General features: G+C 38.5%; 1 protein-coding gene and 1 pseudogene across 10 annotated transcripts in view; both read right to left on the reverse strand.

The window, feature by feature from the left end:
* The window catches only part of MBD5 (methyl-CpG binding domain protein 5), a 253,948-nt gene that overhangs the window by 235,382 nt on the left and 2,469 nt on the right, over nucleotides 1–16,097 (reverse strand). The window lies entirely within an intron of this gene.
* Nucleotides 8,755–10,111, reverse strand: LOC142016767 (ankyrin repeat domain-containing protein SOWAHA-like; annotated as a pseudogene).

Below are 16,097 nucleotides of genomic sequence, written 5' to 3' on the forward strand. Positions count from 1 at the left end.
TCCTTGAAAATATTTAATAATCCTGGGAATTTCCTATTTACCCTATTGTATTTCATGGGTTTCTTCCTTCTTTGTATCAAAATCTGCTGAAATAAATTTATACATAGTGTCAGTTCAACACAGGAAAACTGAAAAGCTACTTCTGACAGCTACTTTTCTCAAAAATTTAATCTAAAGAATAAAAAACACCGTGACCTTGAAAGGATGAATTGAATAGCCTTAGAAATTCTACAGCTCTGTTCATAAAATGTTCTTTGGACCCTCTGTCCACAAGTCTTTAGCTTATACAGAAATGTGGAGTTGTTTTGTCTAAGGCCTGGTCTACACTTAGAAATTAGTTTGGTGTAACTCTGCCACTCAGAGGCGTGAAAAATGAATACACCTGAGCAATGTACTTAAACTGACCTAAGCCATAGTGTATAACATCAAGTAAATGGGAGAATTCTCTCACTCAGGCCTGGTCTACACTAGGGAACAAAGTCAATCCCAGATATACAATTCTAGCTATTCCACTAGAATCAACGTATCAGAATTGACTTTCTGCCCTGGTGTAGACTGGGGCTCTTCAGGCTTACGTGGAATACCCGGGTTGACAGCTGAGCCCAGAGATATTGATTTTGCTGCATCTCCACACACAAAGCAAAAAATCAAACTCCGTAAGATCGATTGCAGCGCAGTGATCTTCCCGTAAGCATAGACATACCCTCACTTAGCTACCACTGGTTAAGAAGGAGGGTTTTCTACACTGATGGGTGAACCCATACCATTGGCACAGATAGGTGTGTTCAGTTGTGCAGCTGAAGTGGTGCTGCTGCAACGGTTTATGTTATAGACAAGCCCTGCTTCACAAACCCTTTTGCTCTGCACAAAGGAAGGTAACGGTACACTTCAGCACTTACCTATGGAGGACATATTCCAAAATGACTAAGAAATGCTAATAATGAATGAAATACCTGTCCAAAAATGTGCACATGTGAGCTACTGAAGGTCTTGGGGAGCAGTGACCTGAGCACCAATATGCATACAGTTAGTATGCTAGTGTTCTCTTTAAAAAATACCTACCCAGTATTTCAGGTGGCCATCCAAAAATGAGGACATAGGCATGAATTAAAGTGGTTACCGCTAGTGCATACATTACATAAGGATATGGGTACATAAAAGCTGCCACAAAGACGACGTGAAACTCACTAAAACCAGTATAAATGGACCATACTGTAAATGAAAATGAGGCATAGAGTACCTTCTTAAATACACATATGCAAGTGATGCAAAATATGAAAACCTTTAAGAACTAGAATGAGAAACACAAGAGAAAATCTGTATATTTTTCACTTGTGTTTAATTACAAATTTTAACAAAAATCAGATTCGTGTCTCGACCATTTCCCTTCTATATGACATGTTTGACAACATTAAGATTAATGAAAAGGTTAAGACATTTATTCCAGGTGATAACAATATCATTTGTTCTTCAAACCAGATAAGCCCCTTTGGTGTGTTTTTATTTTTATACATGGAATCTGCAGTCATAAAAGTGCCCATCTAAACATGTTACAGAAAATGCAAGAGAAAGAGAAATGTGAATTTTCTCCTTTAATATCTTGTTAGATAAAAGTATCTATGAACATACCTTACATTTAAGGCAGAGCCATGGGGAAAAATCAAAGGTATATATTTTTTTTTTTTTTTGACATAAATGAGCTCTCTGCTACTTTTAAAATAACATTATTTAAATGAATTAAACAGATATATGCCATATCCAGTTCTGCATCTTTATAGCAAAACTGAACCACCATTGTTATTTTTCTAGAACAAATGATATTCTTGGAAGTCACACAGAAAACAGGCTTTAAAGAGTTTAGGAAAACATTTTTTTAAAAATAAGTCTTAGAGAGTGTAGAAATGGAACAGATCTATTACAAAATCATTAAGCCTATTTCTTTAACAAAGCAAAATTATTCCTGAGTAAAAATGTGTCCCCAAACTCTTTCACAATATATAATTGTATAGCTCTAGGAATGGGAATTCACGCTGTTCTAGAATTCAAATTTATATTATTGTTCAAAACTTTTTTCCTTATGTTCATTTTAAATCATCACTCAATTTTATTCCATTAGCTATAATTATTCTTTTCATACTAAAAATCATCCCACTCCATTAGGTCCGCTCTCTCAGAAGCCAATGAAAAATGTAATTTATTTTATTTCAGAGGCATAACCATGTAAGTCTGTTTTTGCAAGAACAGTGAGGAGTCTTGTGGCACCTTAAAGTCAATCAAATTTATTTGGACATAAGCTATTGTGGGCTGGAAACCACTTCATCAGATTCATGAAACCTTATTAATAAGCTTATTTTATTATTTTGTGTGAAGGTAATGCCTAGGCTTTTGTCAGTACTGAAACTCCATTATGCTGAGCACTGCACACATTACTAGGAAGACAGTTCCCACAGGCAGTTCCCATCAATTGCAAATAATACAGAAAACAGTTATCATGCAAACTGTTCTTTACTCGGATTACACATATTAGTTCCTTTAGTTCTTCCCATGTCAATACAGTTAAGATTTATGTTTGTATTTAATTTCCCCTTCAATTTCTGCTACTATTTGAAGATTTAATATTGTTATTATTTGAATATGAATAAAACCTATGTAATTTCAAAGGGCCTTGTACCATCACTGAGGTATTCTGCTGCACAACACAGGCCATGTGTTTGACCACCACCTCTGACTGAAAGACTATGAGATTAAAAAAAAGAGGTGTAAGTCCCCCTATATGTTATGACCTCAAAATTAGTTCTGCCCATTATATAACTGTGCTTGCGATTATTTTATACATATCTTTAACCAGCTTTTCTTCCTGTCATCAAGAGGGGCACGTGTTTGTTGGGGGTAGAGGTTGGCAACTTTTGGTACATGGCCTATCAGAGTAATCCACTTGCAGACCACAAGACATCTTGTTTATGTTGACTGTCTGCAGGCACAGCCCCCCGCAACTCACAGTGCCTGCAGATGGTCAAAATACACAAAATGTCTCGCAGCCTGCTGGTGGATTATCTTGATGGGGCATATTTCAAAGGCTGATAACCCCTAATAGGGTGTGTGTATTTCATATATAAATGTTGCAGGAGATATCCTCCAATATTTGAGAAAGAAAAACAATTTTAATTAAAGTTTATTAAGCAAACATTGAAGTCTGGTTCAAGAGGCATGACCACCAAGATATCTGAAGACAATACTTTTAGATACAAACAAACATCTACAGGGTATATGTTACTAATACATGAGCCCATCCTGCAAACTTTCCACAGCAGATACTTTAATCCCAGTTGCAGTCCGACTGACTGCATTTGAAATCACTGTGGGACTATGGGTCCAGGGTTATTGACTTTAAAACACTATAACTGCACAAATATACATCTGTAGCACTTCAGTGAAGATGCTACCTATGCTGAAGAGAGAGCACTTCCTGTTGGCACAGGTAATCCACCTCTCCAAGAGGTGATAGAAAAGTTAACAGGAAAATTCCCTATTCACTTTTGGCTGTCTATACCAGGGATTTAGTTGATTTAACTGCATTGCTATAATATGCATTTTTTCATACCCTTGAGCAATGTAATTATGCCATCCTTATTTCTTACTGTAGACCATACCTCTGTATTTGCAGATTTGCTTATAGGATCAAGACCGTATGCACCATCAAACCTGGTAAACATTTGACAGACATACAAAGGGTACTGAAAACTTTTTTTAAAATAATGTGTCACCTTCTGTGTGATGACACAACCATGTTTTCACAAGTGTGTTTTCCTAGAAGAAAATACACACCTAATAATAAAATAGTAATTTATTTCAAAGTTCATTTAGCCATTATTAATATTTCCAGTATCTAATTTCTTTTGCAAGTATTCTGTTTGGAAATTAATCAATTAGAAATCACTGTACTCGTGCTAACGGAAGCACGTTCTGTCTGCGCACCCCTAATGATAGTGCTACACACAACTGATAAGCAAAAAAAATGTGTGAAATCTGACGTTTCATCTTGGCACTATATTTGAAAACATCTATCTGTAAGTCTAATATCGGTTAGAATTTTTGGTCTTTTAAATTTTAATAGATGAAGTAAACAAAGAAAAACAAAAACCTAAGGCTATGTCTACACTGTATTTTGCCATTAAAACTTTTGTTGCTTGGAGGTGTGAACAACATCATCCCCATGAATGACAAAGAGCTCCGGTGTGGACAAAGCTTTGTCAATAGGTAACTTTCTTCCAATGCTGAAGCTATTCCCCTTGTTGGGGGTGGTTTAACTTTGTTGGCAGGAGAGAGCTCTCCTGATGACAGAGTTCCTTCACTATGTACCCTTACAAAGTGTGCCGTGTAGACATAGCCTAAGTGGTTTAATTTGCTACGAGAATTTTTTTGCTTTACAAATACTAACATTTTTAGTAACCCTTGTGCATTTTGGTTCATGAAATGTCCCCTTTTACTTGAATTATTATTGGTTGATAAAAAAGGCTAAATAGATATGCAAGAGGACCTCAGAGTTATGAACACCTCAGGTTACGCCTCTGAAATAAAATAAATTAAAATAAAACACTTTTCATACTAAAAATCATCCCACTCCATTAGGTCCACTCTCTCAGAAGCCAATGAAAAATGTAATTTAGCTGTACTATTTATTAAGATTTGAGTAACAGTGGATTGTTAAGGAGTCATTGTATCCCTGGTATATTAAATCATTGGTATTCCTTCACCTGGAAAACTGTACTTTCATCTCACCTCCTAATATCAAAAAGGATACAGCGGAAATGGAAATGATGATTCAAAGATGATTCTGACACATGGACTAGCTTCGCTATGAATGAAGATTGGGACTGTTTATTTTAGAAATAGAAGAGAAATAAGCAACATGAGAAAGTACATAAAATGAACGACAGTGCAAAGGAGTTACATTGGGTACAACAGAACCCAAGAGTTATGAACATCAAAGTTACAAACTGACCAGTCAGCCACATATCTCATTTGAAGCCAAAAAAGTATACAAACAAAGCAGGAGGGGTGGGGGTGGAGCAAATACAGTACTGCATAAAATGTAAACTAATAAAAATATATAGGGAAAGTAGCATTTTTCTTCCATGTAGTAAAGTTTCAAAGCGGTATTAAATCAATGTTCATTTGTAAACTTTTGAAAGAACCACCATAATTTTTTGTTCAGCATTACAAACCACCTTCATGCCTGAGGTGTTCTTAACTCTGAAGTCCTCCTGCATATCTATCTAGCCTTTCTTAGCAACCAATAATAATTCGAGAAAAAGGGGACATTTCATGAACCAAAAGGGCAGCAAATATTGAACTTTCTTTTAACTCAAAAAACATTTGGAGTTCATTGCCACAAGACAGCACTGAAGCCAAGATAAGGCCATAAAAAAGTGACCCAGTAATGTAATGACAGCACTAGCCTAGAACCTTGGAAATCCACACGTAATTAACTTAATGACTCCATGTGCAATATAGAAATAGACTTCCCTACCTTACAAGCGAGTTGTGAGGATAAACATGCTAGGGTGGCAACTTCTGTGGGCTAAGAACATTGCACCTAGCAGGGGCTCCCTTGCATTCCTTACTTCCCACCTCTACAAACTCTGCGCATCACGCATCATTGCTCAACCCACTCCATCATACTCTGGAATCTGTGCCCCCCTATTGTCTCTTTCCCCATCTCATTGTCCCTCAGTCTCCATCCCTATGATAGAGGCAGGATATGACTCCTCCCAATCTCCATTCCACCACAATCTCCATTACCATTCAAATTCTCATTTACATTTTAATAACTGCAACAGAAAATAAAAATATAGGCATACCATAATTAAAACTCTCCAAAAACCAAAACGTACTTCAGGATCATTTTGAGGAACCTGAAACTCTTTTCCCAAGGTTTGGAGAAACATTTTGCCAATGCTGATCAATAGGAAGTAACGTCACATATTAATAAGACTTATAATTTGCAAACTTTAAGTGAAACCTAGATGTCAACAATAAACTATTTGTTGTTTACAGATTATTTTCTTGGTATTTAATATTTGTTATATTACTCATCATGATAATTAAAAGTAATTAATAAAAAACAGGATAAAATGCTTACAAATTACTTCTTAAATGCCAGATTTACAATGTTTTTGCATTAATTTCCTATATATTCTTTACTGCTTAGAGTACTTTAGTTATATTAACTTGTGTGTACAAAGTCCTAGTAGAATATTTAATTCAAATACGCATTTGTAATCACAACAAATGATAAAGACTGATCAATAACTTCTGTCTTAGCTCCAGAACAGAGTACCGTCAAAAAAAGCTTGACACTAAGAGCGATAGGGATGTTATTTTACATAAAGCTACAAAGGTAAATATTCCAAATGTAAATATTTTCCTAAATGGATTATAAGTTGATTAAGTTGTTATTTAACATAAATTAAATATCTGCATACCTACTCTTTGGAGTAGAAATGTTTATTTTACAGAATCTTCTCAAAGTTGAAAGTCATGCCAAATTCATATTTAGGACCTGATCCATTTCTCATTGAAGTTAATAAATATTTTACCACCATTTTCAATGAGAGCAGAACAGGCCTTTTATGTTTCTCCTTTTTAATAAATATTTCACACACATATACTTTAGTAAAAAATAATACAACATACAAATTAGGATGCCGTATAAACAATAGCAACTGTATATGAGTACATTCTATGGAAATGCAACAACAATTCTACTACATATCTGAGGTATTAAAAATCCTTAACTATAATGAATAATATTTTCTTCAAAAATACTGTAACAGAGATGTGATAAGTATATTGAGTGACAGATGAATACACATCAGCAGACTAGCCAGCACATCCTGCACAGAATGACAGGAAAGTTGAAGGGGGAAATAGGAGGGAGGACAACAGTAAAATCACTTACAAAGTGGTAAAAAAAACTCCAACAATTGAAAACATCATAACCCACCATTGGCACTATCAGACTGGAATATAATGTATTAAATTAAAATATAGCAACATGATTAATTCACAAATTTAATAATGCTGCAAGAAACTATTTGCAAATTGTTAAATTCTCTATCGAAAATAGAATTACAGTTAATGCTCGTGCTGAATTGAGAAGACTGGACTTCATAGTGTTGAATGTCTAAATCATCTTATCAGAGAACGGTTAAAGCCAGTATATATTTGGACGACAGCCGATGTGATGACTAAGTATTTTGACATTTGCTTAAAACAAATACTCTCCAATCTTAACTTAGGCCAAACTTCTCCTCAAGTCAGTGGTAAAAAATACCCAGAAAGGACTTGACATGTAACAACAATTGTTCGTTTTTCCATAACAAGTACCACACAAATTGTAAAACAAAATTTTTGAATTATAATACATTTATACAGACCTTGCATATATGAAATACAATTAAAATATAGAATTTAGGAGTAATGTATCAAGAGGGGAGAGAAATCATAAGGTACAATACTACTTCCATAATTTCTGGTAATTATTTGAAGCTTTCATGAACATATTTCTATTTCGTAAACTGAACGCTGTAACTTTAATTGAAGTTTGAGGGTTATAAACAGTTAGCTGTCTGGCTCTGGCTGCATTCTAATACCATCAGCAGAAGAGAGATGGGAAGTATAAACAAACCATTTACATAGATTACAGATTCTAAAATGGCCAAGAAACCCTTCAGCAAAAAGTTCTGTGTGACAAAATGTTCAAAGAAGGAAAATATTTTAAAATAGTCTTTTTTAAAAAGGAAAAACTAAGCTTTACCAAGACAATTCTAATCTGGAGTTTGAAGTTAAAGTAAATTCTTGCATATCTGGCAGCCCTGGGACTGGGAGGTTGCCAGATATTCAAATATTCTGGACAATAGAGAGGTATATCTAGCAATGCATAACACTGAAGAAAAACAAGATTAGATATTAAGAAACAAACACACTGTATGCAGAGTACTTTATTTACCAGCAACAGTAGTTTTATACACTGTAAATTTATAGTGTATTTACTGTATGTATTTGTATTTACTTTCACTATACTGTACTTATGGTAAATTTAACTAAAATTTATAAAATGCCTGTTATTTCAGAGGTCTGGATGATGGAATGTGGGATACAAAAGAGTTTACTACTGGACTTTATCTTCTGAGGAAAATTATCTGTAAGTTTTCAAATAAGGGCTAAGGGGGGGGGGGGGGGGAAGTCAAGAAATCCTTACGTTTTTCAAAATTTAAATAAAACTTCTTAGAAGGGAATTTCAAATGAGAACATTTTCCAAATGCCTTGTTCTGTATTTCAAAAATGGAATGTTTTATTAAACTTAGAAATATTAACATTGCCCTTATGTTAGTCTCACTTGTGTCATTGGTAGTATATATGAAAATACATAAGGGCTGAAACACATCTGTTGTTGGATGTAGCTGGTACCTAGTATGGCCCAAATCCAACAAAACAAACACGTGCCATTCAGTGGAACTACTCTCATGTGTAAAATTAGGTATATGTCTAAGTACTTTAAAGATCAAGAATTGTACACGTGCATACACGCTTCGGTTAAGGAAAATAAAATATGAAGGTGATTAATACTCCACAGCATGTAAAATAGCTTACAATAACAAAAAGACTGGCAAATTACAATTTCTTGAAAACTAGGAAAAATGGAAGCATTACAAATCAAGACAGTAAAACTAACCATGTTTATTATACGAACTAGCAGGGCCCATTTGTGGCAGTTACAGCTGCAGTGCTTATTTGCACAGCTCCATTTGTTGTTTCTAGTATGTAAGTCCCCTTCGTCTTTGGCTTCTTCCTTGGGCCTGCAGATGCATTAAGGAGCTTATTTAAGGAAGAAGTCTTCACCAACCCTCTGGTGAGATCACAGAAGGCCATGTCATTGGATAAAACTCCAAGGAAGGCCCTGGTGAAACTCAAGATAGAAGCAGCAGTCTGGGATTTTTCTTGATTGGAAAGGCATGTTCAGCACCATTGTGAAGGTCAGGATCACCCACCAAATGCTGGACTGCATAAGAGGACCCTTCTTTTAAATAGTGGTGTGGCTTTTTCCCACTGTATTGTCTGAGATAAAACGTGAAATGCTACGCCTTGACCTACATGACAGTGACTTCTTCTCGGCCATGTATTGCAGCAACGCGGAGGGGAGTGTAACGTCCGCAGGACTCGGCATTCACATCAATTTGACTGCCCTTCTTTTTAGCCACATTGATGATCTTCCTCACCATGTCACAATTCCCACTCTTAGCGGCCCAGTGAAGAGCTGTTAAAAGGAAGAAGGGACTTCATCTCTGGGTTAAGCTGGCATTGCTCAGCAAGAGGCCATGAAGGTATTGGGACCACTGGCTGGCAGCAGCTTTCACCAGCCATTCATGCTCCATGGATTCCAAGGGAACAGAAGAGGCACAGCCGGATTCTTCGCTCACTTTCTTAGTTTTCAACATCCTTTACAGGTGGGGAAACTTAGCCCTTGCCTCATCTGCCTGCCTCCAATTCATTTGAGGGGATCGGGGCAGGCCAGCTTGGGGAGGTCTGGGCCCCCCTGCTTGTAGCCAGTCTCCTGCCCCAAACTGCTCATCCTACCCTGACAGCTCCTCTGGGTGGTAGTGGGCAGCACCTGAGCAACATACAGGGCTTCTGAGTGACCTTTCCCCTAGGGGACCTGGTCACCCTCAGTGGCGGTGCAGGCACCTCATCCTCCTGGCTCTGAAACACTTTCCTCAGCTGGGACACAGGATTGGAGGGAGCAGCTCACCTTGAGGGCAAGGGTGCAGCAGTGGGCTCCCCTCAGGGGCTAGTGGTGGTAATCCCTGCCTGCCTGCCCCGCTCTCCTTGCTACCCAACTCGGGGGTGGGGAGTGGGACTGTGCCACCCTGCCCAGCTCCCCTGCAGCCTGGCCTCAAAACTTCTTCCACAGCACCATGAAGTTGGCCCTGTCCAGCTCCCATACCACAGCCACACTGTTGACCAGCACTGTGAAGTGCTGGAGGCAGATGGCTCGCTCCCCAGGCTTGCCAGCCTCCAGCAGAGGCCTGAAGCAGCCCCACAGCTCCATACTTACCCCGACCCAGCAAGGCCTCCTGGTTGAGCTCTAGCTCAGCTGTGCCATGCATTTGCCCATGCTGCCTCCCCATCACGAGCAGGGCTGAGCTTGGAAGTTATAGGTGGGATGCCACACACCGGGGTTTAAACCCTGTGGCTCCCCGTGCCAGGCCCACAGCGCCACCTGTGCCTGCCTGAGGGTCCTGCCTGCTCCGCTGCAGGGACTGGCACCCTCCTGGGCCATGCTTGGGAGCAGCAGGGCTCTGCTGCAGCATGACTGGAGTACATCACACCAGGCGGGAGTTCTCTGTGGGGCACCTGCAAACCTGAGCAGCTCAACAGTTGGGAGGGGTTCCAGGTGCACCTCCCCACCTCATCTCAGCACTGTGTAACTTCAGCCAAAGAGACGTGGCATCAGCGGGACAGAGGTCAGTGACTTCAGCCCAGGGACATGCTTGGAAGGGACATAAAAGTGGGGCCCAACATCAGTTCCCAGCCACCAGCTTGCCAAGGAGTCATGGGGCAAAGCCAGATTTGACAAAAGGCTGCTGGCCGAGTGAGGAAGGGGAAAGAGGCCACAGACCAGTGAAGAGAGCCACTAGAAGGTTGTGTGTGCCCACTTGTCAGTGGGGAGCACAGCCCAGCTCCCAGCACATGGGTGCATGAGAAGATGGGCTGGCAGAAAGCCAGAAGGAGGCACTTGTGAGGGGCTGGGGATGGGGGAAGGAGCAGAGAGGTATAGCACGAGAAGGGGAAAGTGGGAGGGGCTGCAGGGCATAGGAAGTGGTGGGATGGGCAAGGTTATAAAGGGAAGTAGTGGTGGGGAGGCTCTGAGAGGGGGTCCCGGTGGTTTTGGGCTGGTGCAGCACGGGGGCTGTTCCTTTAAGAGAACTGCTGCCTCAGTCCTATAGTTTCTTTTTTCCCCTCCATTAGTAATCTTCTTCCTTCCAGGGTTGCAGAGAGGTGGAGCTCCCCAGCGCTAACCTCTCCGCAACCTCCCATGCACCACAAAAGCTTCAGGGAACATTCATGACTACAGCAGGATGGATGGACAGACAGCTCTCCTTTTATAATAATATAGATTCATCTTTAAATTCCATTATATTGATCAACTCTGTTTTTCTCCAAGATACCCTTACATTTGTTTCCTTTGGCAATTATTCCAAGCTTTTCTTCACCTAGAAGTTCAGAATATCACTATTTGATCCAGAAAGATTTCTTATGCAAACAGTTATCAACTGTTCTGGTTCTCCTGTCCTGGTTCTTCCTGATTCTAGGAAGGAGTATGGCAGAAAGGGATCTAGGGATTATAGTGGATCACAAGTTAAATATAAGTCAACAGTGTGCTGCTGTTGCAAAAAAAGCAAACATGATTCTGGGATGCATTAACAGGTGTGTTGTGAACAAGACACAAGAAGTCATTCTTCCGCTCCACTCTGTGCTGGTTAGGGCTTAGTTGGAGTATTGTGTCCAGTTCTGGGCACCAGATTTCAAGAAAGACGTGGAGAAACTGGAAATGGTCCAGAAAAGAGCAATAAAAATGATCAAAGGTCTAGAGAACATGACCTATAAAGAAAGGCTGAAAAAATTGGGCTTGTTTAGTTTGGGGCGAGGGATAGCTCAGTGGCTTGAGCATTGGGCTGCTAAACCCAGGGTTGTGAGCCCAATCCTTGAAGAGGCCATTTAGGGACTAGGGCAAATAGATGTCAGGGATGGTGCTTGGTCCTGCCAAGAGAGCAGGGGACTGGACTAGATGACCTCTCAAGGTCCCTTCCAGTTCTAGGAGATGTGTATCTCCAATTACTATTTTTTTTAAGATTAAGAGGAGACATGATAGCAGTTTTCAGGTATCTAAAAGGGTGTCACATAAGGAAGAGGAAAAAAACTTGTTCTTCTTGGCCTATGAGGATAGAACAAGCAACAATGGGCTTAAACTGCAGCAAGGGAGGTTTAGGCTGGACATTAGGAAAAAATTCCTGTCAGGGTGGTCAAACACTGGAATAAATTGTGTAGGGAAGTTGTGAAATCTCCATCTCTGGAGCTATTTAAGAACAGGTTAGATAAACGTCTATCGGGGATGGTCTAGACAGTACGCGGTCCTGTCATGAGGACCAAGGTCTCTTCCAGTCCTAGCATTCTGTGATTCCCATTTGGGAATGTCTCTTCACTCTTAGAACAGCCAGGCTCATGATACCATGACTGAAAGAGCTTAAAACTGCAGTTTCAACTTTCCATTTCAAATAACTGTAAAACTCTCTGATACGTCACCAAAGAACATTTAAATACTTAGGCTGATGAAAATCTAGAGTCGTCTCAAAACCTGAAAATTTTAGACTTCTAACACAATAAATCCAATTCTCCTCTCGCTCTGGAATAAAGCAAGTAAAATTAATAATCACTGCCACAGGATTTAGAATTTTGTTACCCAATGACAATTTTTTAAATGTACTGTAATGTTACTCTTAAACCACGTCTGCATAGGCAAATTAAGAAATATTAAAATGATCACAATGCATTCCATCACTTAATCCTAGAAAAACATGAACAAATTCCTTTATTTTCAGTTGTAATGGAAATTAATATAAACTTAAAAAAGGTTTTTTGAAAATCTAACGTATTCAGTTTAAAGACATTGATGTTCATTTAAAGAGTGCCACCTTGACAGGGCCGAATCCTCTCTCTCCAGAAAAGTGATGTAGTATCAGCAATTCAAAAGGTTCTTCCAACTGGAGTGAGAATGTGCCTCAGTACTATTTCAGATGAACCACCGTTAGTCATGAGAGGATGCCACCTCCCGCAATTTATTCCTTAGTCACTCAAATGAGAAAGACAGGAAGTAATTGACACTTTTTTTTTAAATGTAGACAGCTGTTATCGAGGAGCTGAGCTGATATGGTCAACGCATTTCAGAAAGGTTAATGACAAGCCAACACATGGTGGTAATATTGGTTCCTGTCGCTGGATTGAAGTCAACAATCTAGACACAAAAGACCACATGCTCCATTATCAATTCCTTGAGCTAAGGAGTTCCTCTATTAAAAAAAAAAATTCAGCCAGCCTAGCCTAATAATAAGAGATTAAGAATAATTTAAAAAGTATTTAAACACCCTTTCCAAAGTTTCATTCTATGTTCCTTTTAATAACTAATGTGCATATTGGTTCTTAAATAGGCTACATGAATCTTACTGGAAGTTGTATGAGTAACATTATAGTCTGCAAAAATATTTACACACACTAAGAAATGAAAAGTAAAGATTGCTCTCTATTATGAGCTGTGTCTTGCTCCTGTTGAAGTGACTATCAAAACTCTGATTTCAATGGAACCAAAACCAGGGGACAGGTTTGCAAAAGCTCCTCCATTACCAGGGGGCCAAGTCTCAATTTCAAAGGGTGCACCTACACTAGGAATGAAGTTTGAAGTTAACTTCGAAATCAGACACTACATCGAAGTAGTAGTACATCGAGAGTCTACACGCATTTTTTCCCTCACTTCAAAGTTAACTTCAAAGTAGGGAGGTCAACTTCTAATTCCTTACTCCATTCCCAGGAATGGAGTAGTGCCCTACTTTGAAGTAGGGCGTGTGTAGCCGCCCGGGCTTTGAAGTTGCTTAATTTGAAGTTGTACTTTGAAGTAAGCAACTTTGAAGTTATTTTTGTAGTGTAGACACAGCTAAAGTGACTTAAGCTTATATCTCCTCAGTCTTGATGAAAATCAATGAGATTTTTGGCCTTTAAGTGTTCAAGTCACTTAGAATATAGTCACTTCTGACACATGCATTTTTGAAAATTTTACCCTATACCATTTATAACTAAGCTCTGAATATTGAGAGCTGCTTTGCTCCTGTAGACTTCTACAGTGCATGAAGTCCCACTAATATAAGCAGGACTCCTCATGGGCACAAGGGTTTACAATCTAAGTGTAGCTTGCAGAAGTGAGGTCCAAATCAAGGATTCAGTGCTTTTCCATAAGTTCGCATTGTTGTTACTGGCTATATTCAAGCAACTAGCTCCTGAATATGCTTATCTTACTGTGAAGAAAACAGTGATAAAATCCTATTGACAAATTAGTAAACAGGGTTGATGAAAACAGATTTTTAAAAAAAAAATCGGATTTTTTATTAAAAAAAGAAATCAGCCATAAAGGAGTATATACTCATTTAAAATCTGCAATTTCAATTAAATTTCATCACAAACATGCTACACATACACTTATAGTCTCATAAAATGAATGAATGGTCCTAGTCTCTTCAGCACAACTACTAGCTCTTGCTTCCTCAAAGTTCTGGGCTTTCTACTTCTGTTTCTTAGCACATTAAAAATAACACATGCAAAGAAAGACACAAGCTGAATAGGATTGTTTTTGTTCTGTGCTTATGTGGTGACAGACCTACGCAAAGCATGGCAGAGGAGTTAGTTCAGACATTGTCTTAAGACAGAAAGACAATACACAGAACAGAACGAAAGTAGCTTAGAAAGGAACTTTGTAGCAGAATGAAAAGAAAAATGCAAGACGTTGTTCAGCACACACAGCTTCCTATATACCCCCACACTTTTGCCACAGGAAAGGCATTCTGGCTTCTAAGCATAAGAGACACCCTATCTGGGAATATTTTGAAGAAATTCTTTGCCAGCGTAAAAAATGGAAAATGCGTCAAGTGTAAGCAGTGAAAGAAGATGATGAAAGGTCTGCAAGTTGCAAGAATGAAACATCATGAAGGAAGCTGCTTATTGGGAAAGTGATGCAGATATGGCTGAACGGATCAAATGGCTAGCAATGGAAATAGTTCACTTTGCACTGCATCATTCTATAATTATTTTCTCAAAACACAGAAGTGCCAGTGAATCCATTGGGGGCATACTCCAAAATTAAGTGCACTATAAGCACAGTCAGTCTCAGCTTTTTTGGTAACTTGATTTAAATCAATCCATCCTGAAATTTAGTAAAAACAAGCCTGAGTGAAAAACAAAGCAGTTTTTTGTTAGTGAAGTTGTTAATCACCCACGAAGGGTCAGATTTCCTAAGAGATGCAGGAACACTAACCTCCCAATAAAGAGACAAGGGTCAGGACCACAGAAAGGTAATAAGTTTTGTTTAAGTAGAAAACCAACACTGCTTTGTGAAAACATTTATGCCCAATTAAAATAAAGATCAACATGCTTACGTAAAATGACTAGCAAGTAAATAAACTGATCACCACGTTACACAGGATAAGCAAGAAAAAAAAAACCCAGATTATTTTGAATTTAAAAATACCATAGTATATAGATCTGGCCTGAACAAGACCTTTTAATGTTTTTCTTGTTGTTAATCTAATATAGCCTGTATAGTTATTGTAGCTTTCTTATAAATTCAAATCTAATTATCAATATACACTTTTGGTAAAGACAATGAACAACAGCTATAATTACTAATGTTGGAGATACACATGATCCAATTAGAAACAGGGAAAAAACACAGAAATGTTCCTGACTGCCTAAGATAACAACGAAGAATCTTGAAATACTTTCCTATGATACTAGCATAAAGACTTACACCACATAACAAACCTGCCCTGCAACTTAGTATTAATTGTTGATTACTAACAGTTTCCCACAATTCTAGCTGATAGATGCATTTTTTAGCAAATTTTTAAATATTTTATATTATTGCAGCATCCTCAAGACCTCCTTAAGAATTAAAGGCCTCTTTGCAGTACAGTGCACTATACATCACAGAAATAGACTGTCCCTGCTCTGAATGGATTATCAACTATAAGGCCTTGGACCCATATTCTCCAAGATAAGCCTCAGTGAAATCAATGATGGTCTGCCAACACAGACCTGACTGTAGGAGGGCCTAAGAAATCTAAGGTTTCAAACACTGTTCCTCTCTATGGAGAAGAAGCTGTAAAGATCCTGGATAAAAAAAAAAAAAAAATCTAAACCTTTGGAAACTGAGATTTTAGAAATTGTATTCAATTTTCCACTGAGTAACCAGTTTTAAAAATGTAATTTATATA

This window comes from Carettochelys insculpta, chromosome 8, assembly GCF_033958435.1.
Source record: "Carettochelys insculpta isolate YL-2023 chromosome 8, ASM3395843v1, whole genome shotgun sequence".
NCBI lineage: Eukaryota > Metazoa > Chordata > Testudines > Carettochelyidae > Carettochelys > Carettochelys insculpta.